The following is a 6,863-nucleotide window of genomic DNA, read 5'->3' as shown; positions in this document are numbered from 1 at the left end:
ATGTTTCCATAACCTGTTTTATATATATTTTTTTTATATTTAAAAGGTCGAAACATTTGTATCTATTGATAATAGTTCTAAGTTGTTAGAATACGAAAAACTACTGAATTGAAAAGACCAACAGTCTACTAAAACAACATAGAATAAAAACTGAGACTTAGCGTTTCATGAAACAAGTTAAGAGGCAATGTCAGAGAGCACCAGGCAGGACTGTTCAACTAAAAAAAATTAATTTGGTCAAAAATATATTTTACCCTATCAGTATAACATACTGACCGGGAATATATAATTTTTTTTAAATATTTTGTGAATTTGACTTTTTTTTTATGAAATTCAATATAAGCGCTCAAACTGCGAATTTTCATTGAAATGTATGGGGGAAAAGCCAGTTTCTAACCGTTTTCAATGATCAATCATAGGAGAAAAACAGCAATTATGACTAAACTACCTATATGGAAGTCTAGTACTATGTTGGTGTAAAAAATAATGAAAATAAAATTTTTGGTATCTTTTTGATTTTTTTCAAAAAATAAGGTAAACAAATGCTAAAATAAGGAAAATAGAGAAAATTGAGAAATGCCAGTTTCTAATCGTTTTCATTGATCCATCATTGGAGAAAAACAGCCCTGATGACTAAACTACCTATATGGAAGTTTAGAACTATGTTGGTGTAAAAAATAATGAAAATAAAATTTTTGGTATCTTTTTGATTTTTTTCAAAAAGTAAGGTAAAAAAATGCTAAAATAAGGAAAATTGGGAATTGCCAGTTTCTAACCGTTTTCAATGATCCATCATTGGAGAAAAACAGCCTTTATGACTTAATTATATATATGGAAGTCTAGTACTATGTTGGTGTCAAAAATAATGAGAATAAAATTTTTGGTATCTTTTTGATTTTTTTCAAGAAATAAGGTAAAAAAATGCTAAAATAGGGAAAATTGAGAAAATTTGAGAAAAGCCGTTTTTTGACCGTTTTCAATTATCCATCACCAGAGGAAAACAACACTTATGACTTAACTACTGATATGGAAGTCTAGTACTAAGTTGGTTTAAAAAAATAATGAAAGTACAATTTTTGGTATCTTTTTTACTCTTTTTCAAACAATTCAGTAAAAAAATGCAAAAAATAAGGAAAATTGTAATATTGAAAAAATTATGTTTTGGCAAACCAACATGGTATTACATGGATTAAGTTGCAAAATACCAAACTTTTGCATCTTTATTGTATTTATTATGTTTTAGTGATAGTTTTTGATGAAAAAAAATAAAGAAAAAAAGTTGTAGTATTGTCGCCACTTTGTTCCTTTGGTTGCCATAGGCATAGCAACCATAAAATGTACACTATTCATTTCCTGTAGGCCTTTTTTGTACAAATTTTCACCATGAAAGTACTTAGTTGGAAGATGCAAGACAATTCTCATTGAATTGGCAATTAGATCATAAGTCACTGCCACAGATACCTACAATACAATTTTTGCTGTACTTTGACCTTTGTCCTCTAAGTAAAAAGATGACTTTTGTTTACAATTTTGTGTCGGGAGCATGATCTGTTTGCCCTTTGACAAAATCTTTTGATATTAGGAACATGTGTGCAGCACCTCAAGACAATCTGTTGTGTTCCAAGGACCATCATCCCCAAATTTATCCAAACCTTCCTTTTGGGGTATTGAACCATGTGAACCTTATAACAAAATTTCATAGAAATCCATTAATTTAAACTAAAGTTATTGTCCGGAAACCAATGTGTCTTCAGACAACAACAATGACGACATCATACCATTATACATTCCCAAAAATTGTTTGCGGTCGAAAATAATAAATGTTTAGATCCTCATTTCTCAACTTTATATATTCTTAACTCCCAACTGGCATGACCATCATGACCATGGATCTTGTCAATTTATATATTATTATTTTTTTTTGGGGGGGGAGGAGGATTTCAAATCAAGGAAGGACACCACATGAATACATTAGTACATGCACGTATATAATTGATAGTGACAAAATCTACAAATAAGCATGCTCTTGGTTTTTGCAAAATCAAATATGATATGCAGAGTGGTTTAGTTCTTTATTGAAGGCTGTACCTATTACTATAAACTTTTACATTGTATGGTCTCTTAATGGAGAGTTGTCTGATTTAGGGGTGGGCAGGGGGGCTTATAAAGGGAATCACTGAAGTGTGACTGGAGCGGGCCCCCCTTAGGTCAGTCGGTGGGCCCCCTCTTATGAAAATTTCTGGATCCGCCACTGTTATACTACATCTTCTGATTTTTATTGTGTTCCATAGCAGTTTCTTCAAAACCTTTGGAAATAGAAGCACCGTTTATCTTCATCACTTGGTTTGTATAAAAGTCAAAATATGACAACAGAGAATTTTTACCATACGTCACAATGATTATGGCCTAAAGAGAACTATGATAGGTACATGTAGCCGTGAAATTTTGGCAATCATATCAAATCTCCTTTGTTAATAAGACGGATAACTTGGCCTGATTAAATGTGACAGATACTTAGCTACAGTGTTAACATAACAATTAGTTTATTCTGTTTATTAATTCAATCCATAAATTTTGATCAAGATTCAAATGCATGTACTGCACAAAACAAAAAATAACAAGGGCATACTACAGTGATACTTATATTAATGTTTATTTTTTTTGGTGTACATATTTCTAAATAGCACAGAAATGTTAACACAATTATTTAAAAAAAAATACATTTTTTGACTTATCATTTCCTTTTAACAGATTTGTTTTAATATAAATTGATCCCATTTTCTGTTACTCTGTAATAATTTGGAACTTATTTTATCAACACATATACATCTTTTTAGAAATTCATATAAACCCTTGCTTAACATAAATGACATGTATAAATATTTGCCTATAAACACATGAAACATGATAAATATCTAAATAGTTTCAAAAAAAATTGAAATATTCTTTCAGACACCCAGTAATATTTTAAAAGATAAAGATCCATAAACAACTAAGTTGATATTCTTAAAATTGTCCTCTATCAAAATTGTCATTTTCAATATTGAGGTCTCTCAATTACTGAAGTAACTTCCAAAATATTACCAAAAGTCAAACATATACATAACTAGAGGCTCCAAAGAGCCTGTGTCGCTCACCTTCGTCTATGTGAATATTAAACAAAGGACACAGATGGATTTATGACAAAATTGTGTTTTGGTGATGGGGATGTGTTTGTAGATCTTACTTTTCTAAACATTCTTGCTGCTTACAATTATCTCTATCTATAATGAACTTGGCCCAATAGCTTCAGAGGAGAATGTTAGTGAAAATTTACAAATTTTACGAAAATTGGTACGCCGGGTCACCGGACACAATTTTTAAACAAAATACTCAAATGATGATTGTGGCCAAGTTTGGTTTTATTTGTCCCAGTAGTTTCAGAGGAGAAGATTTTTCTAAAAGATTACCAAGATTTATGAAAAATGGTTAAAAATTTACTATAAAGGGCAATAACTCCATAGGGGGTCAATTGACCATTTTGGTCATTTGACTTATTTGTAGATTTTACTTTGCTGAACATTTTAGCTGTTTACAGTTTATCTCTATCTATAATAATATTCAAGAAAATAACAAAAAACAGCAAAATTTTCTTTAAATTACCAATTCAAGGGCAGCAACCTAACAACGGGTTGTCTGATTCATCTGAAAATTTTAGGGCAGATAGATCTTGACCTGATTAACAATTTTACCCCGTCAGATTTGCTCTAAATGCTTTGGTTTTTGAGTTATAAGCCAAAAACTTCATTTTACCCCTATGTTCTATTTTTAGCCGTTGCGGCCATCTTGGTTGATATGACGGGTCATCGGACACAATTTTTAAACTAAATACCTCAATGATGATTGTGGCCTAGTTTGGTTAAATTTGGCGCAGTAGTTTCAGAGGAGAAGATTTTTGTAAAATTTACAGACGACGGACGACGCCAAGTGATGAGAAAAACTCACTTGGCCCTTTTGGCCAGGTGAGCTAAAAAACTTAATAGGTATTGAAATGTTTTGTTGGTCACTTTGAGTCTCCCAAACTGGTTACAGTTTCATGTGTGTTTTTCTTTAAGCTCAGTCACCTGAAAAAAATGAAGGAATAGTCAAGCTACATATGTATACATTTATACATCTGTTTTTTGCTTGAAAATGTTTTAAATTAATTATATTAAATAAGATGAGTTTTAATATTATATACATGTATTCAAGTACACATATTTGAAGTTGAATGTAATTTTTTAGAAGATTTCACATTCAGGACTTCATATACATTTGTAGTGAGAGATTAAAATCCTTCTTGCATATCTGGAAAATAAATACTTGGTCTCACTAATTTTTATGTGTGTGTCATCTGTGTTTTAATTTGTTCTTAAATTAAGCTGACACCGGTCATCTTAAAATGTTTAACAATTCATTTGTTATGCATTCTTATTCTGATTTACATTATGTACTGATGTAATGTCTAGTATATTTACAGGATTTAAGATTTCACATACTTTATCTCATACGGTACTTTATCTAAATAAAGATAAACATGTATAAAATGTACTTTAAGAGATACTGGTACTCACTTTTGAATTTTCATATTAATGCAGTAGGTTAACTTCAAAATCAAGTTGATCCATTTCTCTAATTATAGCTATAGGCTCCTCTATATGTAAGTCTGTCATCTGATGTATCTTTTATCTGTTTGAAGAAATAACAGATTATAAGGTGATCAATTATTCTTTGAATTGAATTTGGAAAATTGTATTTAAAATCAAATTAGTTATTTTCTTATCTTAAGAACCAGTGGAAAATATATAATGAGCTGTTAGCATCTCACTACATTAAAACATTCAAAGTTATAAGACTTTTAGTATGATTTATAATTTTATTTTTAAATGGACAGGTTAATGTATGAAATGATCTAAATGAACACTTTAAAGCAGAACGGTAAATTGTGATTAACTTATTACTAAACAAGTTTACTTGATATATTTGAGTCAAATTAACCTTATATGCTATGCGCTTCAGGATCACACATGAACATGTACAAATGTATCTAAATTATAATGACAAGATCTCAAAATGAGCTATTTTTTTTTATTTTTTTTCAGTTTTGAACTAAATGTTAAAAGTTTGAAATCCTTGCAATTGTATCATGTATAAATCATATGTCTAGATTTAGTTTCTAAGGACACGAAGGACAATAAACAACAAATTTATGAAACAAAGGTATTGCCGACCCGTCCCAAAAGATCCCATCTAAATAGTGGATTAAGAATCTAATTATCTTAAGATTTGATATACAAGTTTTATTTTTATAAATAAATATATATGCAAGCATGATAACCACTTTTCAATATATGTGTGTCTTTCATATGTCATAAAATATAGGTACACTGTATATGTAGCAATCAAATTTACAGAAAATTTAAATTTGACGTTAAGCTTACTGTTTACATGTATATCTGACAAAAAACATATATATGACTATCCTGATAACTGTAGGATTGTCTTTACTTTTATAAATTGTGACTTGGATGGAGAGTTGTATCATTGACACTCATACCACATCTTTTTATACATTTATCTATTCTACATGTACATGCAAATGTATTCATTTGTAGTTACATTTTGCTTACATGTACATTCATTTTGGCACATGAACATACATTACTGACATGTACATATTAATGATAAGCATAATAAATAAGGTGACAGACATGTATGGTCTGTTGTGTATATGGAGGATAGTTGCATATGTGATTTTCTCATTGGCAATCATCATGATCATAACCAAATCTTCTTTTTTTTGTAACTTTTGGGTCTGATAGTTTTATTTTTAAATTATTATCCTATTCAACATGCATGTTCAAATAATGCTTGAACATGATGAATTAAATTGTATAAAATTGCTTTCAGCACAGATCATACATTTGCAGAGACTAATTTCACATTGTAACTAAAAATATGGGGGAGAGGGGGGATTTATTAAAATTATTGAACAGGCCACATGATTTATCCGAGAAGTAATTTTAAACTTCCATAATTTAAACTATTACCTGTTCCAACTGTTATAACTGTCGCAAAGAATTCTTTTATACACTATAACTATCATCTGCTTCAAAGTGATACGCCTTTCCAGTTTTCAAGATGCCCAAAATTATGGCATTTAGATCTTTCTTTGCTTTTGGTGTCCATGATATACCATGTACTGTTTTAAGGTGGGAGAAAACTGTATGATTTCCAGCATTTGTCCAGCTGAATCATCAAAAACTACTCACGAATGGCTTTAAATTCCTCATATTCCACATTTCCATCAAATAATACAATAATTTCAGTCTTATAAATAATCCTCATTCCTGACAGAATTTGTAACTGTCTCTGTCTGGAAGTGATCACCCGTACATGTATGCAACAATCTCCTGGTGAGGGAAATAAGTTTCCCAACACCACAAAATTATGTAGTTTTATTAAATCTTATCAAAATGTTCAATTATGTATAAAAACATACAACAGAAGTTCATTTTACTGTCAAAACATTTACCAGCTGATTACAACCTTTATCGGTTTTTAAATTGAAGAGCATCACTTTTGGTATGTCTTAACACCAAAAAGTCGAAAATAAACTGCTGTTTCCTGACAGTTTACTGCATTAGAACATTTACATATCAACAGATACCAGAGATGTTATTATCATTTCCTGCTGTATTCATGGTCATCTTTTAGAATATATATCAATTGTTATATTGTAGGCTGTTTTTGTTGAGAAATTAATACCCCTATTTCCCTATATAAGCAGTCAAATTTAGTGAAAAATCAAATTCCTTTTTTTATACATAATAACCTAATATGAC

General features: G+C 30.1%; 1 long non-coding RNA gene across 1 annotated transcript; it reads right to left on the bottom strand.

The window, feature by feature from the left end:
* Positions 1–2,537: 2,537 nt before the first annotated feature.
* LOC139528428 (uncharacterized) lies at positions 2,538–6,564 on the bottom strand. Its single transcript, XR_011665592.1, has 3 exons — positions 6,069–6,564; positions 4,593–4,707; positions 2,538–4,103 (listed from the first exon to the last, which is right to left on the bottom strand). It is a non-coding gene; the product is annotated as an uncharacterized lncRNA (long non-coding RNA).
* Between the last annotated feature and the right edge of the window lie 299 nt (positions 6,565–6,863).

Source organism: Mytilus edulis, chromosome 6 (genome assembly GCF_963676685.1).
Source record: "Mytilus edulis chromosome 6, xbMytEdul2.2, whole genome shotgun sequence".
NCBI lineage: Eukaryota > Metazoa > Mollusca > Bivalvia > Mytilida > Mytilidae > Mytilus > Mytilus edulis.
The sequence above is the reverse complement of the archived record's forward strand: the minus strand, read 5'-3'. Positions and strand labels throughout refer to the sequence as shown.